The sequence below is a fragment of the Catharus ustulatus genome, chromosome 11, assembly GCF_009819885.2.
Source record: "Catharus ustulatus isolate bCatUst1 chromosome 11, bCatUst1.pri.v2, whole genome shotgun sequence".
NCBI lineage: Eukaryota > Metazoa > Chordata > Aves > Passeriformes > Turdidae > Catharus > Catharus ustulatus.
Genome location: NC_046231.1, coordinates 4152962 through 4176430, shown reverse-complemented (window position 1 = coordinate 4176430; position 23469 = coordinate 4152962). Strand labels below are relative to the sequence as shown.

At 45.5% G+C, this 23469-nt stretch overlaps 1 protein-coding gene across 1 annotated transcript in view; it reads right to left on the bottom strand.

The window, feature by feature from the left end:
• Nucleotides 1-17063, bottom strand: part of CDH11 (cadherin 11) — an 81021-nt gene extending 63958 nt beyond the window's left edge. Inside the window, 2 exon segments of the mRNA XM_033069519.1 lie at nucleotides 16473-16615; nucleotides 16921-17063. The gene's annotated coding sequence lies outside the window, so the exon portion shown is untranslated.
• Between the last annotated feature and the right edge of the window lie 6406 nt (nucleotides 17064-23469).

The following is a 23469-nucleotide window of genomic DNA, read 5'->3' as shown; positions in this document are numbered from 1 at the left end:
AGTGAGTGACCCAAGCTTGCCTAAGTCTGGTCCAAACCACATCAGTCAAAGATGAACCATCCCAGTGTTCTCCTGCCTGGGTACCAAACTCTGCCCCTCAGGGTAGAAAGGAGGTGCAGTTGGTCTTTTAATTACCCTAATCTAGGCACTTCTCTAATTGGATTAGCTATAGTCTTTTACAAAAATCAAAGTGGTCCTGTTTAATTGCACATTACAGCATTTACAACAAATAGCTGCTATTTCAACTGACTCATGTACATTTTATTTCAGTGGCTGCCCAAGTTCTGTAGCTATTTCAAGAGACAACTCGCTAAACTTGTAAAACATTTCAACTTTATCAGATTTTGCTTTCATCTCTCACACTGAGTTGTAAAACACATTTTTCTTATTCACAAAGAGTGCCACAGACAGAGATTTAGGCTGGAGCCTGATCTATATGACAGCTGCTGAAGCCATGGACAAGAAAAACTGTATCTGAAATTGCAGGGAGCAGGCTGGGAGCGATAGCACCTGCAGCAGCCAGGAGCTGCTTAGCTGGATTCAGATATATTGCCCTGACTATTGCATTTTATTCTCATGGCAGTAGCAGGCTTAGTGCACCGTTCAGACACCAGCAGCTCTGATTCCCCCAGTAAGCAGCAGGACAGAGCCAGTTCAGAGGTGCTGCTGCAGACTGAGAGTACCCAAGCTGACCTGGCTGGTGTAATTCCCTGTGTTAATGCAAATACAGGGCTGCCCCTGGTTCCCCCAGGTACAATTCCCTGTGTTAATACAAATACAGAGCCACTCCTGGTTCCCCCAGGTTCAATTCCCTGTGTTGATACAAATACAGAGCCACTCCTGGTTCCCCCAGGTTTAATTCCCTGTGTTAATACAAATACAGAGCCACTCCTAGTTCCCCCAGGTTTAATTCCCTGTGTTAATACAAATACAGAGCCACTCCTGGTTCCCCCAGTCTGCAGCTGCAGCTCCCCAGAGAGGGCACGTCCTCGGATGGGATGAACTGGTATTGCCCCTAGTGTATCTTCACATATTTCAACTTCTCCCTGTTTTCCCTTGGCCTTTCACAGCCATTCTCACCTGGACAGGCTGGCTCCCAGGAGGAGCTCTGGGTACATTTCCATTTCTGGGTGTTTTTTCAGGTGGTGCTTAATCACCAGCAAGATGTGCTGATGCTTGAGCAGATTCCAGAACCTGGTGTGGTTCAAGAGGGATTTCAGTTTGACAAAATATTCTGCAAGGCTCCCAGGATCAGTTCAGGCTGCCTGCAGCTGTCCACAAGCTATCCAAAGGGTATGGAGGGGAAACAATTAAAAAGCCTGTACACATTCCCTCACCTCTGGAGCTCATCCAGGAGCACTCTAAGGATGTGAATCCTGAGCACACACATTGTTTATCCCTGACAATATGGCTGGGCAAAGAGACAACCAAGACTGACTCGCCCTTTCTGTGTCTCTCTCTGTAAACCTTGGGAGATCCTTTCAGCTTTTTAAACAACATTTAATGGACGTGGAGAAATGGTAGGAAAATAAGTAAGCATGTAAAAAGATGGAAAGTAGACAAGAGAGGTCTTGCCAGAGCAGCTGGAGAGCAGAGAGAGATGGCATTTTCAGACGTTGCACGAACAGCAACTTCTGTGAAAAGCTAGGGGAAAAAAGTGACCACTGTTAGGGCTTGAGAATGTTACAGCTTAATCACCTTAATAGGACCTTTTAGTGGAGAGCCCAGTGCAAAATGAACCTCCCCTTTCCTGGGATTTTCTCTCTCTCAAAGGCTAAGTGGCTTTATATTTGTCTTCTGCACCTCTCTAAATCAACTGAGCAACCCTCTCTCTAGGCATTAATCTTAAAAGTTTGGTGATGTGAACTCAGAGTGCTCCCTCTCCTTTTCCTGTGTGCAGCTGTTGCACCCACAGCAACAGAATCCTGTTTAAAACCCTTTTGGCAGACTTTGGGTGCCAACAGCTTCGTCAAAATTTCACTCCAGAGATTGAAAGATTCACAAATGTCAGATTTGTGTCTGCTCCTCTCCTTATGTAACTTGCAAACACAAGTCATGTACTACACCCACAGCCCCTTTTCTTAGCTGAAATAATACAATGCACTTTGGGAGTTTTGAACTCTTCACCTCAGATGAGGGATTTAAGACTGTGTTAATAAAATTATCTGTATGAATATTTCCTTTAGGGACTGAAACTCCTGTCCATGTAGTCTTTTACAAAGAGCGTGGCTGTCATCATCTAAAGATGTTCTGTCAAGAGCTTTGCTTTGATCAAAGTAGATAAATCTCCTACCAGAATTTTGAAAAATCCTACATTAATTTCTGTTCATGTTAGTGCATAGAAGATATTGTTTGTACTGTTGGATTGTAAGGTAGCTGGATAAAACAAAAATAGTTGTAAATTCCTACATTTTAGTCTGACTATCCTCGGGCAGCAGAAGGGAGCATGAAATTGTGCCACATGCAAAACTCACCAACTGAAGTTCTAAATGATAAATCTTATGCTCTGAGATGCTCCATGGAGACTGGGTATTCAAACCAAAGGATGCATTATGTCTCTCATTTAGGTAACATTTTTAGCTCTTACATTTTTTTTCTCTATGTGCTAAAATATAATAATCTTCTATTATTAAAAAAATTATGTTGTGCTAAGCCCTTCGTTTTCATAAAGTGAATGTTGGCCTTGGCAGACAACAGTCCATGATGGAGGTTTCCATTGACAGCACCTTAATTGCTTAATGGCTTTTTAGTCCCTAACTTAGTCCTGAAAATTTTCATAGGAAAGAGTCTGTGTAGGAATTGCCACTAAACAAACATAAAAGACCCCTTCCCATTCATCCTCTGAATGTTCACCTTCACTCTGCTGCAACAGCAACAATGGGTTTGTATCTATTTTCTCCCTAACTCACGAACCACAGCCCCGTTTTCAAGGCTTTTCCTTTGCCCTTCTCATCTTTCAGTATGATATTTTATCCACTTTTTAATTTGTATAGGGATACTTCTCCCCACTAAATATTCGAAGGGACTCAAAGTCTGGAGTAATTGAATTACCAGGTTTATAGAAAATCAGTTATAGATGAAATTGCCAAGGTAGATGTGGGGAAAGAAGGAACATTTCAGCAAGATGTGGCCCATTATGCAAATTTGTCACCACATGCCATACATAATGAATAAACCCTGTGCTCTTAACACTTTGATTATAGTCTATACAGACAATGCAAATTAAAATTCCTGCTGCTCCATAAACGAAATGAGAGGAAATTATGTAAATTCTAACACATTAGATTGATTTGGTTGAAACAAAACCTGCTCCACTTGATGTTTTAGGGGAAGAGCCACAATTACAATGATTGAGAAAGTGGAGTGTTAATGAAGTGTGTTATTGCTAATCAATTCCTCCTCCTTCAGTAATGGCATGGCCACAAGCTCTGCCCGTGGGTCATCCACTGCCCACAGAGCTCTGAGCTTGGGGCACACTCTGAGGCTGCCAGAACCCTGCTTGCACCAGGAGCTCACAGCAACTCTGAGACTGGAATGGTTTGGGGTGGAAAGGATCCTAAACATCACCCCCTGGCACGGGAAGGGATGCCTTCCACAAGACCAGGTTGCTCCAAACCCCATCCAACCTGGCCTGGAAAACTTTTTGGCAGTCCTGCCTGGCTGTCTTGGATGCTACTGGAAATCCTAACCAAGCAACTTCCCCTTGAGTGAAATAATCAACTTTCTGTGACTGACTGCTCAGAAAATAAGGAATAAGATTTTCACCTGGTAATAAAACTGACCATATTTAATGCATGGAAATTAAAAACAAGGCCTTTCAGGCTTAAAAGTTCCATGTCAAAAGTAAAGAAATTGAAAAATGGGACTCAATGGTTTTAAGAGTTTCAAATGAAACATTCTTCCAATAACAGTTGCCTGGGTTTTGCTGTAGGAATTTGGAATGTCTCTAAAATGGAGCTGAGTTGATTAAATTCTGTGATCTGTAGGGAACTGATATGCACAGAGCTGATGGAGCTGTTCTACAGTTAATCAATAGATGAAGGTTACACCTTCTTTATACCAAGCAGAGCAACATCTCTCCAAGCATCCTCTCACCATGATAGACAAAACTCTCTGTAGAGCTCCTCACCACTGAGCTGCAGAATACTGCATTGCTATCTCAATTATCCACTGTGTTGTGTAAAATAATTAAGTAATTTATTTATCATATTTCACATTTTGCAGCCCTTCCCCTAAAATATTCCCATTGCATTTTTAAAGAAAAAGAATTCATTTGCAGAACGATCTGCATCATTAGAAATTTGTGGCTCTTATCTCACAGGTAAATACAAACAGGTGGAATGAGCCACTGTTTAGTTTTCTATTTAGATAACTTTTATATCATTCTCAGAAACATTTGTCACCGCACATAGTGACTGCATTTCTTTCCTCTCTCTGCTGATTTGTCTCCCACTAATTTATTTTGGCTCCTGCTGAGACGTGAGGAGGCACAGAGACATCTCACTGCCTTCAGCAGCAGCTTGGCACACAAGGCTGGTGCAGGTTGTGAATAAAATGCATCCAAAAGCACATCCAAAGCAGGGCAGCACAGGCAAGGAGAGAGTTTTTATGCAGAAATGACGGAGCACATCAACACACAGCACACACACCGAGGCTGGCACTTACCAGAAGAAATTCTAGTATTTTGTGTTTGCTCCATGAACAAGGAAACAACAGGGCTCAGGCCCCAGCTGCCAAAGAAAATTTGGCAGCCCGAGAAAAGAGAATGTAAAAATGAAAAGAGAAGGGAAAGATAGAGCAATTCATGTCTCCTAGAAATAGTTTTGCGGGCGGAGGATCCATTCTGGTGGCAGCGCACGCTCCTCTGCTACGGCTGGGGTTTTAAAAATGCCAATCCATTTTGGCCTCATGGATTATGAGCTGTCGCTGTGAGAGGCACGGGGAGCGCTCGGACTGAGCGTCCCTCCCGAGTTTATCCCGCATTTATCCCGGGATGCTGCGGAGCCGCCCCGCGCAGGGTGCCCGGTCTAATTGCGCCCCGCTAATTAGAATCTCAAAGCGTGACGTGCTCCGAGAGCCACTCAGAGCTCGGCACACAAAGATTTGCAACCCAAACGCGAAACGTCGCCCAGAACAGAGAGCAGGGAAAAGGACGGCGACTAAGTGGCTGTACAGGAGCAGGAACTGAGCATTTCCGTGTGGGACAGATGTTCTACATGAAACAGACTCAGAATCACAGCGGTAAATATCTCACCCCACAGGAATCATCTTAATTTCCAGCTCACAAAGACCTCCGAAAGCTGAGTCTCTCCACATTAGCTTTTACTTGGATTCGTTGACTTCCCACTGCTTTGTTTATAGGAACAGGCTGTCTTTGATGTCGGAACATTGGAAGGAGTGAAACAATAAATTTCCCATATTCTAATATCCAGGCATCCCGAGCTTGTTCAAGGACCCCTTGATTCATGAAGGCAAATAATTAAATTACCTGAGCTTTGATCAAGGAGGGCTGCAGTCCCTTTTTGATGTGGATTGTGGCTGTTTGAAGCTGCACACAGAGCTGGCCCACACGGGCTTTAACCCTTTGGGCACCCTCAGCACACTGCCTGGTGCTCCCCAGCGAGCCCCACAGCTCCAGGTGGGAATGCAGCTCCAGAAGGAGCACAGCAGGCAGGGCAGGTCCAGGGGGATCCCTGTACCACACACTTGATGGGATGTTTATTGAAAGACTGAACGTTTTTCCTCTAAACAAGCTGAAATTATTTCCCAGTCAATCTGTCTTAAAAGCATTCTTTGGGTGCATTTGGATGGCACAACACTGAGGCATGAAAATACTGCTGAGGAGCAAAGGGGTTTGCCTTGGCAGTACAAAAGAGTTCATCACATCCGTGATTCCCAGCTATTCCCCCCAAAAGAAACAGGAGTGGGCACAGACCCCTCTAGTCAGATGAAAGAACACACTCAAATAGGAAAATCAAGTGGATTTAAGCCTTCCCTCTCCTCAGATACAAGCACCTGGATGAATTAATCTGTGCCATGACCAAGCCAAAGCCCTGGTTGTGCTGCCTGCAGAAAAACAGCAACCAAAGTCAGTGCAGACACTGTGCTCTCAGCTGATTTGCCATTCTGGATATGATTACTGAGAGAATTCCTCCACATAAATGAGGAATTAGGCTCCTCATCATTCATTCTAAGATTCTTTTGGGACATGAGGAGGTTACTAAAAGGACATAATTAGAAGGCATAATTAATATATAGCGATCTCTCACTCAGATCCCTACACAGCTCCAACAACACAGCCATGGATACATCCCTAATTTTAGCAGCAGTTCCATGGATTATGGAAATGACCTCACCAGACTACTGAGATGTGGCAAAAACAGTTCTGCAACATGACTTTTTCTGGTCTCATTCATGGCAGAAAGGCATCTGTCCTTCACAGCACAGCTGGGAAAAGGATCCCTGTCATGCAGAGTGACATCTCAATTCACAGGATACAGGCTGCAAAAAGTATAATGAGCATGCCTGCCTTCCCCTAGATAACAGGCAAATTATTTTGGGGCATGAGGATGTAGATGGAAATTCATGTATTTACATTAAAATGCTTGATAAGTTATTAAAAAGTTGGAATGTTTCTGATTTTCTGATTTTTTGGAAAATAAAACTTGGGACTTTCTGTAAAGCCCAGAGGGGAAATGTGTATAATGAGTTGGTAAGAATGAGAAAAGAAGTCAATGTACACACAGTTTTATGCATTTTTCTATAAAGCCAAAGGATATCAAACATGAGAAAAGGGAAATCTTCCTCTTTGAGCAAACACTCCTGGTAAAACCAGTGAAAAATGTTAAAGGAGGAGCTGCTGATCTCAAATTCAACAAGCAATTAGCATTCATTAACTCAGAGTAATAAAATACCCAAGGCACCTATGGGTTAAATATAGTATACTTCAAAGAACATGGAAACAGTTAAAACACAAGCTTTACTCCGGTTTATTTTGAATTACTTCATTTCTAGTAAAAATGGATGTGATTTCCAGATGGGAGATACCTCCAGGCAAAAATATTCTCCTTCTCTCCTCCAGTAGGCAAAATGACTAAATATGAATGGAAAAGTCTTTTGTAGACACGATTAATTTCATTTACATTATTTTCTTAATAAAGAATCAATGACCTTCTGTAAATTTTGGGGGGAAAATAAGTAAGTCCTGAGTTTTGGTAGCTCTCCTATAATTTCTAAGAAATTACTTGTTGGTTACTCATTTCTGAAGGGAAATACCATAAAGGCTGAGCTGTTCCCCACAGTGTTTGTGGGGATAGTTGGGAGCAGGATTTCACAGCTCTGTGAGCAAAACACAGAATTGCACCCTGTCCCTCAGTGATGGGAAATGTGCAGAGGATGGTCAGAGCCCCGAGCGTGCCAGGGAGGCAGAAATCCCAGCAGCACCCTCCCTGACCTCCAGTTCATCCCCAAAAGCCAAGGTCACAACGAGCAGCTGCAAATCTTGGTAAATCTGAGAGGTAGAACTTCCTCTGCAGCTTGGTTATCCCAGCCCGACTCATTTCACATTCAACTTGATTGGATAATTAAACACATATTAGTGCAATTTCATCCATTTGATGGAGCATTGAGAGCATTCCTAACACTGGCAGGACCAAAACCTGGCTGAGCCCTGGGATACACAACTCCATCTAAACTCAAACACAAACTCAGGGTAGCCACCAAAACTCCCTGAAATGCCACATCAAGGGTGTGCTCAATAATCCAGTGTCAGTGGATAACCCCATGGACTCCAGCACCACATCTGCTTCACCAGCCTGAATTTAACCAGGAGAGTACAAACATCAGATAAACAGCTCAAACTGGCCTGCTCATATGAATCATTTTAAAAGGCTGCTGACCACAATACCAAAGTTCTGAGCATGTATTAACCGAGGTGGGCATTCCCTGTGCCTTGCAAAGGTACAGATCCACACTGAAGGGCACAATAAGGTGGAACTCAATGTCAAGTTCATGCCATGAGGAAAAAAATTAGCAGTTTGACTTTTGATTTTCCTCATGTGTTTTGATTGCTCCTTTAAAACCCAAGCCAGCAGCCACTTTGTGGTGTTCCAGAATGACAGCACATCACTGCAGCCTGGAGCGAATCCTCGTGCTGCCTTTTCCACGGAGTTCATCATGTCCTAGTTCCATGTGACAGCTGCATATTGCACTTCTCCAGAGAGGCAGTAGGGCTGGTTCCCACTTCTTCTCTCAGGAGAGTGCTCAGGTATTTCTCAGATCACACTCTTGCTTCATTTAAATGTGGGGTTTTCTTTGTCATGGTGTAAATAATTATTGAAGCCATTGAATATACCGAGAATCAATTTTAGCTGCTCCCAGCACTCTGATATCTACTGAGACACACAGAAAAATGAGCTTTTGCTGTTGGATCCAAAAAAGTGAAATAATGTCAGCAGAAGATCATTGAACATCAGCTCCCAGCTCATAGTGAGGGGTGTGATTGCCCTGCACGCTGGACAGGAAACCTTGCTTAATTCAGGGAGTAGGAAGAGTCAGAGAAGGCAAATGTCGGGCAAGCCTGAAACTGAGAAGAATTCCTGCACTTTTGAACACAAATGGAGCTGGCTGAGTAAAGGGGAAATATGAAAACAAAAAAGGAAAGGTCCGAAGAGGTCACTGTACCTGCTAAAGGGGAGGTTATGGGAGGGCAGAGCAAAGTTTGCATTGCAAAGTGGGAAAGTCTGGGTGTGAAATGTTCACTGAATATTAGATTTGGAGTTGCAGGGAGAGCAGGATCGGACAAACTGAGGGGCAAGGAGTGTCATCCACACCTCAGCAAGGTGAGTGAACTCCAGCTGAAGGTGCAGGAGCCTGAGACCCCGAGCCAAGGCCAGGAGCACAGGCAGGACTCGGAGGGCACAGAGACATCAGCCTCAGCTGTTGAACATGGTTTGTTGTGAGCCAGGTCATGCAGATGCCCCAATTAGCTCTGAATATTCCAAATCAGCTTTGGTTGTCCAGGGCAGTGAACTGGGACTTGCAGTACAGGGCTGGGAAGCACTGAGCAAGGGATCAGCTAAAACCAGTTTCTCTTACAGGGCTGTAGCCAAAGCACCACGGAAAATCAGAGATCCCTAAGAGGATTTGTAACTCAACACTTGAAACATGAAAGTAATGAATTTATAAGTATATTTTTTCATATAAATATTACAAAATTCGCAACTTTAAGGACAGAAAGAACAATACTGACCATCCTGTCTGACCTACAGCCACATGTGTTGCTACCTAATCAGCCCTTTTGTATGTAAATGACAAATTGTTTGCATGCAAATGCCACTGCCTGCTCTGTTTTCTTCTTGCTTTAGAAAAAGAAATGCTATGGAAATTGCCACCGTGCTAAAAAGAATTGAAATGCATACTAATCAGCCATATTCTCCCAGCTATACCAGCTATAATTGGAACAGTAACAAATAAAAAGGCAACAATCAGCACTGGACAAAATTTTCTATTTGAATCAGAGCCCCAAGTAAAATTATTATTCAGCTGCTTTTCAAAATTTTGGAACCTCTTACGTCTGGAGAAATTGGGTTTGAAACTGTGAATGAACAGCGACTTTTCACTAATGTGAAATATTGAAGATGTCTGGAATTTCAATTGCAAGAAAAATATCCTGAAAGAGAATGGGAAGGAGCCATTATCATAAAAAATATCTGTTCTCTGTGTGGGCTGGATAAATGTTGGAGTGATTCTCAGTTCCACCAGGGTGCTGATCCCTGTGCCTCATGCAATATGGAATGGGAGGGTTTGATCAGTGCTCTGCATGTGCTGAATTAACCTGGCAGCATTCAGCTGTTCTAATATTGCTCCTTCCTGGAAAGCAGCTCACAGCCATTCCTGCCTGACCAGGAAGGGCCCTGAAAGCAAGAAATGCACTAAAACCTTGGCCTGACTGGTGATCTACCAGGAGCTGAGTGATGCTGAGAAGTCCTGAACTGCACCAGTGTGTGGTTAGGTCTCTGAAGGCAGCATTGCTCTGAGGAGGGTGAGAATGAATTCTAGAATTAAATCCCACCATTTCAACTGTGTTTTCTATTCTAATGAGATCTTTCTTAATTTCTAAATGCCATTCAAAGTCCTGTATTTGCCTCAGGATCTCTCTCTTTATCTTTCTCTCTCTCTTTATTGCTCTCTTATTAAACTATGTCCAAAAAATTAGGGATAAACTTTTTGAATGGCATTTTCCTTAAGCAATATAAAGGTTGCAATTTTAACCTGTTGCTTCCATCAAAGTTTTCCAGTCACCTCTGTAAATGAGTGTACAAAATGCACATAAAATGCAGACAGGTCTGTGACTACAAAGGTCTGAGAACCCTTGCTTGGGGGCTGGCAAGGTTACCAGCATACTGCTTGGGCAATGAAAATACATTTATTTTTGGTTCAAATGCCAGCCAACTTTGCACAACTTCTATTTCTTTTGTTTGCCTTGCAATGTCTATACACACACACAACCCCCCCAAAAATCTTAGTTGACAAAAGATGAAAGGAGTAACAGAGTTATTCATTCAGCAGCCAAGATCTGTGAAATAATTACTTTAAATCAAGAAGGGGCAGACCATTTAAATTTATGACTTAATGCCGACACATGCATGTATTAATAAAACAGTTAGCATTAATGGAAATAGGGTTTAGTCTCCTGATTCCAATAGAGCCATCATTTCTGCTTTCCACTGAACTAATGACTTAGCCTTGGCAGAATGATATGTATGCATGTATTTAACTATTTAACTTAACCACTGAGACCAATTAATGTGTTTCTGAAGTTTGATTTTATTTAAAAGTATATATCAGCAGCCTCACTGGGATCAAAATTATGTTGAACCAGAGTTTATATGGCAGCAGTTTAACCTTAAGCATGACTCTCTCCCTTGGAATATCTGATGTAAAAGTAAGAGCACTGACATGTGGGACAGAAGCAGCAGCCCTTCAATGGGATTGGTAGCGAGTTAAGGAAGTTTTTGTCTTCCCAGGCTAGCAGAGACTGTGTGATTAGGGGCTCACGTGGAAGGGAGTGGGGCTGTGACGGGGCACAGCATGATTTACTGCCTGTCCCAGCTTGGAGGACAGGACAGGGACAAACCTGACCCAGCCAGGCTGAGCTCAAACTGGGCTTGCTCATAGGGCACAAAAACCTGCACCAGGTGCACCATACAGGTGCACCTCTGTTTTCAAGGGTTTTTGAATAAAATTCCTACTGCTCGTCTTTCCAGTGTTCCCCTGCACGGGCAGTGTCCTCAAAGTATCACTGGGAGCTCACAGCAACAGTGCCAGTCTGCACCAACACCATTTAATGAAACCTTAATTGTAATTACTGTCTTGACAGGCATTTCCTACAGCTGCCATTCACATATCAAAGTCCTGTCCAATTTTGTCTGCATTATCATGCTCCATGATCCACAATTTCTGTCAGTGAATCTATAATGTGGTTACAGACTACCTGTTGATGAACAATTAAACATCATTATAAATAATGAATTATATTTGGAAACCTCTTTCTGCAGTGTTCGCCAATCACTCTGGAAAATCCTGGCTCCTTTTTTACATTCAGTTACTTGGTCCTTTTCTTTTAATCCATTTACATTGATTTGTACTACTCCAACTCTGCCTGCCATTGCATTCCAATTAAGAATTCTGATGATCTCTTGCTGCTTCAAAAGGCAGAGGGATCTCACTCATTGCCAAACTTTGGAGGGAAAAAAACAACCAAACACACACACACAAAACCCCCTTAGAGTTCGCTTAAGCCAGCACTTCAAAACCGAGGAGCTAAATTAGGGTTGGTGGAGCCAGCAGAGCCCGGTGGGACAGGGATGCCTGGGAGTCACTGCACCCCCAAGCCGCAAAGGAGAAAAAAGGCAAAAGGAGCCTGGCTGTCACCTTCCCCCCGAGCACTGCTCAGCAGCACGGCTGCCGCTCCACACGCTCCTCTCCGAATGCCTGCTGGCTCTCCAGGCATCGCTGATGTCCCTGCTGATGTCCCTGCCGTGCAGGATCTGCTCGGGAGGGCCTTGATCAGCACTACCAGCTCGGAGTTCCCTCCCGGCCTGAGCACAGGGAGCACCTGAAGGGCCGTTCCCACCCCTGCAGCTCAGAGGATGGGCATTCACAGGGCTCCTGCGCCCTTTCCCCTTCAACTTGGATTAGAACTTGGATTAGGTGCATTAATGAACTTCCCTGGCTGCACCCAGATGTTCTGCAATATTGTAGAGTTACTGCAACAGTTACCACTGTTATTTGTGGTATATTCTTCTTATGCACAGCAAAGTGGTTGGTCTGAATCAAATCAAAGATCTAGTCTGTAGGAACACCCCAAAAGGAGTGTCTACAAGAACATCAGAAGAAGGCAGCTGGAATAAGCCTCTTTCCATGCCTTCAAGCATTTCAAATCTATATGATCATATATATCCTTGCTGGTCAGCATCCAGCATGGATGGGCTTTGGAGCAGCCAGGAATAGTGGAAGGTGTCCCTGCCCATGGCGGGGGGTGGAAAGAGATGAGCTTTAAGGTCCCTTCCAACCCAAACCATTCCATGATTCTGTGGGTAGTAACAATATCCAGAGTATTCCAGGGTGCTGCAGGATATATGGAAGTGATTTGGACCAATCTGCTTTTCTAGTTCAATTTGGCTTAATGTCTTTTTTTTTTCCTCCTATCAGGGATGTCTTTATAAGAGCTCTCAAATCCGATATCATCTCTGAAAGAAATACATTTTGTTTCGCTGGATCATTTTTTCCCTCCTTTAAACTCTTGGCGTGGCATGAATCGACACTGCCTTTGAAAAGGGACAAAAGAGCGAGCAAAACCCTTCCGAGAGGGGCCCGCTCTGTTATTCCACACCCAGCTCCAGCTGTGGAGTCAGCCTGTCTGCAGACCAGCCGCACTTCCAGCACCCCCAAACTCCTCCGCCAGAGCCAAGACAGGGCCGGGGCTGGAGGGCTGTGCAATCCCGGGGAGTGGGGCGTGATCCCGCGGGATGCTCCCGGTGCGGGCACAGAGCCGGGAATGCTCCGGGAACACGCGGCGGGTCCGGCCCGTCATCCCGCGGGCACAGAGCCGGAATGCTCCGGGAACGCGCGGCGGGTCTGGCCCCGGGAATGCTCTGGGAACACGGCGGGTCCGGCCCCACATCCCGCGGGCACAGAGCCGGGAATGCTGCGGGAACGCGCGGCGGGTCCGACCCCGCATCCCGCGGGCGCTCCCGGTGCGGGAACAGCGGGAAGGCTCCGGGAACACGCGGGGCAGCACCGCCCCCTGCTGCCCGCCCGCCGCAGCGCAGCCCGGCTGGCCCCGAGCGATCCCGGCCCCGCAGCGATCCCGGCCCTCCTTCCCCCGGCAATAACGCGCTCCGCTCATCGCACAGTCTGAGTCCTCAGCGCCAAAACCCGGCACAGGGCTGCTACATCTCCTCCTATAATAATATAAGAGGTTTTACTCCATGCCCAGCATGTGTCAAAGCCGGTGGGTACCGTGCTCCTTGACCAGTAAGAGACAAGGTATCTGACTTAGAAAGACATAGATGGCATTAAATGGTCATAAAGTGTTCACCCAGACAAATCGCCCTACCCAATCTCCATTTAAATCAATGGCCACCTTGTCATTTCTATACCCAAGCTTTAGGTTGGCCCAACAAAGAAACAATGAAAGCTGAAGTGCCATTAAAAACATAAAAATGGGTACGGCATAGCAAATTACACCCAGATTTTAGCTTAAAATGCTGGTAGAACTCATGCGCACACACACACACAAGTCCAGGAAGCGTGTTGCTAAACTGTTTCAAATTAACTGATTCCAGATGAGACCTCTGCTTCTTACAGACTGAAGATATTTCGCTAAACACTGAGCTTATAAAATGGATTCAAAATTCAGTTAGGGGGTTCACCAAAAAGAAGAGATGCCAAGTGTGAGATGACTTGAAATTTCTATGATGTCTGAGCTAGAAATAGGTTCTATTGTGGAATTCTCATCACGCGAAGGTTTGTTTGTCAAGTTATGCTCTTATGTTACAGCAGTTGCAGAAAATAAGAATATTAGTCTCAGTCTACTGTAACTCTGAACTTCACATATGTTCCTTACACTAAATTAAATATGTCAGATGTTGTCAGAATAGCTTATTAATTGAAGCTGAAATCACATAATACACTTTAAAGCACTTTATCAGATAAATCACAGAAATCACTCCAATCTTTGCAGTTTCCCCATATTTTTATGCAGAAGAAAGATTAATTTAGCTGCCCTATCTCTCAATCAAACACTTCTATACATATTTTCCTCTGAAACTGCTGCTGATAAATTGCAGTGACTTATCCCTTGTCATGTCCTATTGTAGCAGCGTTTCTGCTAATGAAGTAATCTAGTTCCTACTGTTTTCTTTGGACAGGTAACACTTAAAATTGTAGCAAAGTCAAAGCTGATGTGGAGAAGCCTATAAATAGCATTCTCTGTCCATGCTCATTCTCTGATGTGTAAGGCTGAGGTGAAAAAAAAAATCCTATTTCAGGGCCTAAGAACAAGAGCTTGCCAAAGAAAGATGTCCTTTAGGTAAAATTTTCCTAAAGGATTTCCGATTCTTTTACTGAATATCTTATTCTTAGTTCTGCAACTTTATTTTGTTCTTCTGCAAGAGGCAGCAGAACTGCTTTTGAACTGCAGCCAGAAACTTCTGTTTTCTAGAGCACAGACTCTTATAGACCCAGAAACGTGCTCCAAGAATGCCTTGTGTGTTAAGGCACGGAGCTCAGAGCAGACTCCTGCTCCCCATTCCCCCTGCTCTCACTGCCCCTCTCCCGGCCACAGGAGCTGTGCAGCTCTGCCAGGGACCTGCTGCTCCCGAACAAACATCTGCAGCTCCCCTGCCACGGACTCGCGCGTATCTCTGTCTGTAAAACCAGCCAAAGGACCGAGCACAAGCATCGATTTGTGCTCCAAACCTCGGCGGACAGACCTGGCTGAGGCAGATGTCAGGTTAATTATATCGCAGGACTTCTACATCGAAAGGCAGTTTATTCACTGGGATCCGTTAGCCAGCATGGAAAAAGAGAACAAAGTATTTACCCGGAGAATCACACAGACTTTGGAATCACTGAGGCAGACGGAAGAGCAAGGGAGGGGGAAAGGAGCATCCAGCAGCGCCTGAGTGCGTGCTTCCCTGCTCCCGAGCCTGGCAGTGCCTCTCTTATTCAACAGTTCCGTTATTAAATAATTCAAAACATTTAATTTCTTAATAGGGAGGCACGGAGTCTAGAAAACCTTATCGTATCACTATCACAAATCAATAGGAAGAAAGTCTTTTTCCCAGGGACTTGATAGTAATTGGAACGTGAAAAAGAAATGAGCCTTTTCCTCATAAAGGGCCAATTTCTGAATTAGTGACCTCATTTGCTAAAGAGGTTCCTTTGTCACAGATATCTGGGTAGGTAAATACTGTGTTACACAGCCGCTCTGTCCTTTGTAGCAGCGGTACAAAGAAGCTCTCCCAGCATATACTGGTTCTCTCCTCACCAAATGAATATTTAAAAGAGTAGACAATAAAGAGGGACTTCTATAGGAGGTAAAGGCGTTTGTATCATGATGTCAGACTGCTATATGTGCTCCCGAAGGGCTGCACAGGAAGCACTTTTATTCTGAACTTAATGGTATTTATGGGGACCTGCAGCCTGATCTATTTTACCTTCCTTGGGGATGTGCTTATGCATGCATCACCCAGGAGTCTAATGCTTTTTGGACTAGCCCGTGGTAGAGACAGATACCATTTTGGTACCTTGTGAATAGTAATGCGTTTGAAAGCCAGCAAAATAATTAAATAAATAAATAAATAAAGGGGGGGTGGGGGGGGGGGGAAGAGTATAAAGCAAAGTCTTTGCCTTTTTCATTCTGGCTAGAGTATCCTTCATTTCATGCACTCCTAATTCCTGCATATCTATTTCGTGCCTGGGAGCTCCGGCGCAAGTAAAAGATTTTCAGTTCGGGGCTTTCGGCATCTGCGTCTCCGGAGGAACATTTTAAAACGGCCAAACGCTAAAGCCCTCCCTTCCCTTCCGCACCCCCGAGCAAGAACCGAAGAGAGGGAAAAAAAAAATCCAAAAAAAAAAAAAAAAAAAAAAAAAAAAAAAAAGGCAAGCGGCGTCTGCCGGAGCGTTTTCCTTCTCCCTCCGGAGCGCCGAGAGCGCTCCGAGCACCCCGCGGCCGCCGCAGCGCGCCTGGCCCCGCTGGGCTCCGCACACCTGGCCGGCCCCGCCAGCTCCGGGTACTGATGGCATCCCCCTGTCCCCCTGTCCTTCCCTTCCCGAGCTCGGCCCCGCCAGCTCCGGGTACCGCCAGCATCCCCCTGTCCTTCCCTTCCCTTCCCGAGCTCAGCCCCGCCGCTCCCCCTGCCCCGGCGGGGCTCCCCCAGCGCTGCCCGGCTCCCCCCGCTCACCTGCGGCTCCGGCCGCGTCCCTCGGCCGCCTGCGGAGCGGGGACACCACGCAAGTCCCATTCACAAGTGGCCGCGGAGCGGGCTCGGCAGCATCTTCAGCCTATTACACTCCAGCGGCAGCGGCGGCTGAATGAGGCTCCGAGCTAGTGGCAGGAATTAGAAAGAGGGAGGGAGGGGAAAGGGGAGAGGGAGGGAGAGGGAGCAAGGGGAGTGAAGCAAGATTAGAGGAAGGGAAAAGCTGGAGGCTGTTGCTTCGTCTCGATTTTCCTGTCCCTTCCCCCAGCCCAGGGGGAGCGCAGCCCCCGGCCCTGCCCTCCCGCAGGGCCCCGCTCCTGGCGCTGCCCGCGGGGACGAGCCGGGGCTGGGGGGGCGGCGAGCGGGGGCAGGAGCCCCGGCAGCCTGTCCCTGTCCCCGGGCGAGTGTCCCCTCCCCACGGCTCCTTCCGCACCCTCTCGCTCACGCAGGCACCCCCGGGCACGACTGCGGGGGACCCGGGGACCCTCATGCTGCGGCGCTGTCCCTGCGTGTCCCCTGTGTGTCCCCTCCCTGTCGCCTCCCTGCCCAGGGCCGCCGGAGCTCCGTGCGCGGGGACACAGACACGGGGCTCGGCTGGGCGGCACGGACAGCCAGCGTTTTATACTCAATCCAGTCATGTTTCCTGTCAGGAGCAGACATTTGTCCAGGAATTAAAAAAAAAAAAAAAAAAAAAAAAAAAAAAGACAAAGTTCCTCAAGCATTTGGAAAAATCTTGGTTTCTTACAGCTCACAGCCAGAGGCTGAGGCCAGGCCTGGAGTGGGGGGACTCTTTCTGCTCAGCCACGCCTGCCCCACAGCTGCCCCTCTCCTGCTGCCCGTTCTCCTCACCCACAGTGATTCCCAGGGGTGGCTGAGCTCCCTGAACACAGGGAGCAGCTCCTGAGCCCGTGCACCCATCCACACCCAGCACAGCCCGCAGCCCCCAGGCCCACACGGGCACAGGTAACCCTGCAAATCCCCTCTGATCCACCAGCATCCATCGTTGTGTGCCCTGTGATGACCCCGTGAGCACAGCCTGTGCCATCCGTGGGGCTGTGGAGCAGGGCAAGGAAGGATGTAACACGTGGCCCCTCCAGAATAAGAATTGCATTCACTGATGGAATAAACCTGGTACCACTTTGTGAAGCTATTTTGCCAATCCTCAGGCAGCCCAGCCCTCTGCTCGTTCCCCAAGGCAGCACTGGTGCTGCTCTGGGACCGCACCGCCTGGCCCTGGAGAACAAGACTTTCATATTCTGTGGTTAATCAGCTCTGCCAATAACAAGGCAAAGGGGGAAAAAATGTCACAAAAGCTGCCACTGTACAAACAAAGAATTTGGAAGGAGGAAAGCTGATAAACAATGCATCCTTAGGAGGCCGAGGGACACTGAATGTAGAGCAGTGGAGCACTAAGTCACAGAATCGTTCAGGTGGAAAAGTCCTGCAAGATCATCAAGTCCAACTGCTCTCCCAACACTGCCAAATCCACCAGTAAACCCTGTCTCCAAGTGCAGGGCTTGACGACCCTTTCAGTGAAGAAATTTTCTCCAACAGCCAATCTAAACCTCCCATGGTGCAGCCTGAGGCCGTTTTGCCTTGTCCTATTTCCTGTTACTTGGGAGCAGAGTCTGACTCTCACCTAGCTATGACCTATCAGGGAATTGTATAGAGCTCTAATGAGAAGGAACCTCCTTTTCTGCAGGCTAAATAACCCCAACTCTGCCCCATGGCAGCCCTGAGCAAACAGCAGGAGCCTTCTGGCTGCAGAGCTGGGGCTTGGAGAATGAAGGACAAAACCTGCTGCAGAGCATGGTCGAGAGCTGCCATTTCAGCTTCAAAAGGCCCAGGGACATGTGTGGGTGTGCCATGAAGGGGAGGATGGGGCTGGAGCATGGACACAGCCCCGGGCGGCTGAGCAGGGTGAGAAACAAGGGCAGTGGCCATGGTTGGGACAGCCAGGAGCAAACCCAGAAACACCCCAGGGACTGAGCTGAAAGCATGAGGTGACAGCACAGCAGAGTACTGAAGGTGTAAGGGCTTTATTTTGATAGGAATATGGCTGTGGGACTGAGACAACATGTTTTAGGAATGGGTTTTGAGAGAGGATTCAAGGAGCAATAAAGGCCACCAAGAAATGAAACATGGAAAACATCACTTGAGAACACCTTTAGGGAGATGTGGATGAGGAAGGAGGGTGGTACACATTAATTTGGAACAGTTTTGTCAAGAAACTGGTTTTGGGCAGAAAATAGGAAAGCCAACTATGCCTCAAAATTGATTATATAGACCTTGTCCAAACCTGCTGCCTTCAATGGATACCTGTCAATGTCCTGGTGATGGTGAAAGAATTACCATTTACTTTTGTCATGGGTACAGTGCAGTACTAGTGAGCTCTGCCAGAACTGCCCCCAAGCTGAGACCTGAGAGCTGTCTGAGGAGTTTTTTCCCTTTTCCCCTTCTCTTGCTGGCTCTAGCACCATGGTGGGGGGGATGACTTCTGTAATTCCCTTTTTAAACTGCTGAGATCAGATTTTTTTGAATATAAAGGAAATGGGAAAGCAGTTTCAATCTAATTAAGCATATACAATAGGTACCCATAATATTCTTCAGTCAAAGAGCATATTGATCTCTATTGAAAGGTTTCATTAATTCCATTCAAAGACGCACGTTAACAAATGAGTGCAGTAACATCTGATCTGGAGAGAGCCTTGCATTTTCCCTTCCTTCTGCATTGAAATCTCAGCATAAAGTAATCAGATTCTGCTATTATTTTTCTCATTTGTTCATCTTCCCATAGAATCTATGGATAGATGGTCCTTATCTGCAAACAAAATTGAAGCAAAACTCCTGCTTCTGCGTTTGCACCTCTGGCTAAGTCCCAAGGCTGATTACCTGAATAACCACCATGGAATTAATTTCACCTTCCTTAAGCCATCTTAAAACTGAGTATCTAGCAGGCTGTCTGTAGAAAAAGTTCAGACAATGTCAATAAATAGTCCCTCTAACTGGAACCGGTCATTAGCTGGAGATGCCTCTCTGTATCCCAAAGACAACTTCCTCTCTAAAATCCTACTACAGCCACCTGCCAGCCAGAGGAGAAGAGGCAGGACCTTCTTTTTCTGTTGGACACAGAAAGGAAGGAGTGCTCAAACCAAAACCAGCCCATGATGCTGATAAATGGCGACATTTGGAATATCCCTTCAGCCACTGCAGTTCCCATTCTGGCAGCTCCAGAATGTCCTGCTGTCCTTCCAGGAGAGCACTGCACAGGGAATGACAGCAGGTCACACAAAGGAGGCGTGGGCAGGGAGGAAGGGCAGCCTGGAGTGGCTGCAGGCCTGCCCCACGGATTTCTGCCAGGGTTTGTGAGTTCTGAGCCTGCCCAGGCTGCACCTTGATATCCCCAGCACACACACAGACAGGGAGAAGAGGATTTGCCTCTCCCCATTTCTGCCCTTGGTGAGTCCCCACCTCCACAGCCCTGGGCTGGTGGTCACTCTGAATGGCACGTCAAACCAAGCTAAACTCAGTGTCACATTCACTGCTGGGAAATCTTTCTAAATACAATTCAATTGTCATCTCTTTTTGCAAAATGTTAGATGCACCTCCAAAAAACCAGGCTGTGCTCTCCTGCTGCCAAGGAAGGCATGGGGAGCAGCAGGGGAGCACACTGAGCCCTGCAGTTAGCATTTCCAGCTGCTTGAAACCTGGAGTTAGAATGAAATCAGTGTCAGACATAAATAAAGGAAGTTTATACATATTTTAAACAGTATTTGTTTTTGCATATCCATATATTTAGGTTAAGAACATCTGTGATAACAAATCTGTGAAACTGAAAAAAACAGGTTTCTTTTCTACTGTGGGTTTACAGAATCTGAAGTTTTTAAAAATTATGTTTATGGCTGGGTAAGTTAACCCATTTTTTGTTTGAGAAGAAGATGGCTGCTTTGTTTTCTAAGCATCTGAAGGGATACATGCACTTCTGCTAATTGAATCATTGTCTAGGAAATTGTGAGTTTAAAACTCAGAGAGTAAGAAAGAGTAAAGAAAAAGTAAAGAGTAAGAAATCTGCAAGTTTAAGTTGAACATCTCATTGGGGTGCATGAAAAAGCTTGCACTGTGAACTTCAGCAACTGAACTGCAAAAAAGCCTTTAGCAATTCAGAAAAATTTATCAGTACCCCATTTACTCACCAGCTCAGGCACATTTATTCAGGGAGTAGGAAAGGAGAAACTTCTTTTTATCTTTTGACCCTGTTTTCTGCAGCCCACCCCCAGCCCTGTTTAGCTTTTCCAACACACACTCTTCCCTCTCAGCTCCCTTTAACAGACCTGCAATTTCCTTCACTTTTCTTCTCACCTGGAAAACGTCAGAGATTTAAGATGCACATGAGTAGCATATTGCTATCTGCAGGAGCTGGGAGCTTAGCAAGGAGCAGGAGAAGCAGAGGTTTATAGGAAAGGATATTCCACAGAATCAGAACAAAGTTTTTTTGTTCAAAATGCCCTTCAATTTCAGTGTCATTTTGCTAATGAATCAAAGCAGATTTGAATCCTATGTGGAAACATGAAAGGTGGCCAGGATTGAATGAGAGAAAAAAACCTTGTTCTTAATAATGCCAAAAAAAGGAAAACTAATTAAAGCCACAAGGCCAGCCCAGTGAGAAGACAAGTGTGTAAAAAGAGTATAACTAACAGAAGTGTTTTTCTTGCAGCGAGGAAACAAGGCTTTTACACCATAAATAATGAACAGCTCAAAGCAGCTGCTACCTAAAGCCATTTCTTCCAATAACAAATGGCTTCCTTGTAGAAATATAAGAATACAACAACATGTGTTTACTTGAAAAAGGTTAAGACAAAGGCAAAACCACTGAGGTTAAAACAAATATACACAAAACATCTGATACAGAATCTCCACAAAGTTAGCAGTGCAAACATTTTCTGGAGGTTAGATTTGAAGCATTGAAACCTGGAGGGAAAAGGAAATTTTGAAGCGGGAAGAGGATCACAGTAAAAACAAAATGAACTATGGAAATAGTACAATCATAAACAGGATTTGGGGGTGGCTTTAAATTTCAGCTGTGCACATGGAGCTTCTTGCAAGGGCACAGGCTGCAGTGATAAACCATCAGCTTGGGATAGGAAACATCTATCCCAAATGGAACAGCTATACACGGAGATGAAATCCCTCTTGTCAGCCAAACCCAGGCATCCAGGCTCAGGCCACAGAACTAGCACCTTCCTGCCCACAAAAGACAACAGAATGGAGTCCAGTTTCATTTAGGCTGCAGTAGAAAAAAACTTATTTTACTCCAGTGTTCAGAGCCATTTAAAGCTGGGTTTGTTTTGATTTTGTTTTATAAAATCTGAGGATTTTTGGTAATGTATGGACACTGAAACATTGCTGTCACTGAGCTTTGAGATCATCTTACCCTCATACAATCCTGTGAATCTTTTGAGCCTATTTTATTCCATTTTATGATGTGGTAAGTGACTGTTGTGAATGCAGCAGCATTCTGGCCATGATCCATGTCCTCAGCTCTGGGAGGCAGTGAGGGGCTGGCAGGGCGGGGCTGCTCAGCTTGTCTGGCCCCAGGGGCTCTCTCAAGCCTAGGAGGTCTCCAGAAGCACCAGGACGCTTTTGGCTGCCTTGAGTTACACAACTGGCCCACACAGGGATCAAGCCCCAGCTGGGTGATTTTCACCACACTGAAGGAGATTATGGCAGAGAACATCGTTTGGAAGGACAGTAATTCAAAAATGCTCTATAGAAAGGGTCTGCTGACCAATGCAGATTCACAACTATGGACTATTTATAGCTTCAATCCAATATCCAAAAATTACACCACAAAGAATCCAAGGGGGAAAAAGGCCTACATGGGTGAGTCAGACCGACCTCATAAACTTTTTAATGTATCAATGTCTTCTGCTAATAAGTTCTTTAGAAATGCAGATACTAAAATTAAATTTCTCATTTAGACAAGGTATTATTTAGTTAGGAACTTGAGGCTCATTTATTTCTGACACTGTGCATTAAAAGAAAGAAATGCATTTTTTTGTGTGTATGAGCTGGGACAGGCTGGGAATGAGAGGCTGGGGAGAAGCCATCAGAAGGGACCTGGGGGTCCTGGTGGATGGCCAGGTAGATCTGAGTCAGCAGTGGACGGACAAATGATCCTTGTGGGTCCCTTCTAACCCAGGATATTCCATAATTCCATGGTTCTGTGATTCTAACCATGTGTAAGGCACTGTCTGCACAGGCTGCCAAGCAGGATAACACCTCTGAATATATTCCTCTAATGTAGTCAACTGATAGCTTATTAATTTATCCTGTTAGAAAACAAGTTAAAAAAAAAATCACTGCATCTTCCTAGAGAGCATGCACAGCTTGTACACACATCATCTGACAGTAAGATACAGCACAGCTAAGTAGCTGCTAATAATCGTGTCTTTTCTTTCCAGGTCTGAATGTCAGCTATTTTGTGCAGGATGTGCTGTATAATTAACCATTGACTATTTCTTCCAAAATCTAAGAAAAAATACATCATCTTCACAACGTTTCATTTTTATCCATTCTCCTGTTTTGTCTGCAGAAATCCCATTTGATTTGTTAGCACGTACTTCTGCTGAGAATATTCTTTCCCTGTGTGCTGGGCACACCTACCCTGGGTTTGTGAGCAGCCCTGGCTGTACCCAGGAAGATTTAAAGGAGAGTGCTGTCCCTGTAATCTCCCTGTTCACCCTCCTGTCATGCTTATCTAGCACAAGGATCTTTCTTCTCCAAATGCCCGCAGCTTGAGAAAGGCAATCTCACCCCAGCGTGTGCCTGGAGTATTTCAGATTGTTCCTGGTGATTTCTGTCCCTGTTCTCTTCAAACCAGGCACCAGGACATGACAACTACACAGCTCTCCACACAAGGCCATAATCAAAGGCATTTTCACATCTGTACATGAACAGCCATGATCCAAGAGACCAACCACTC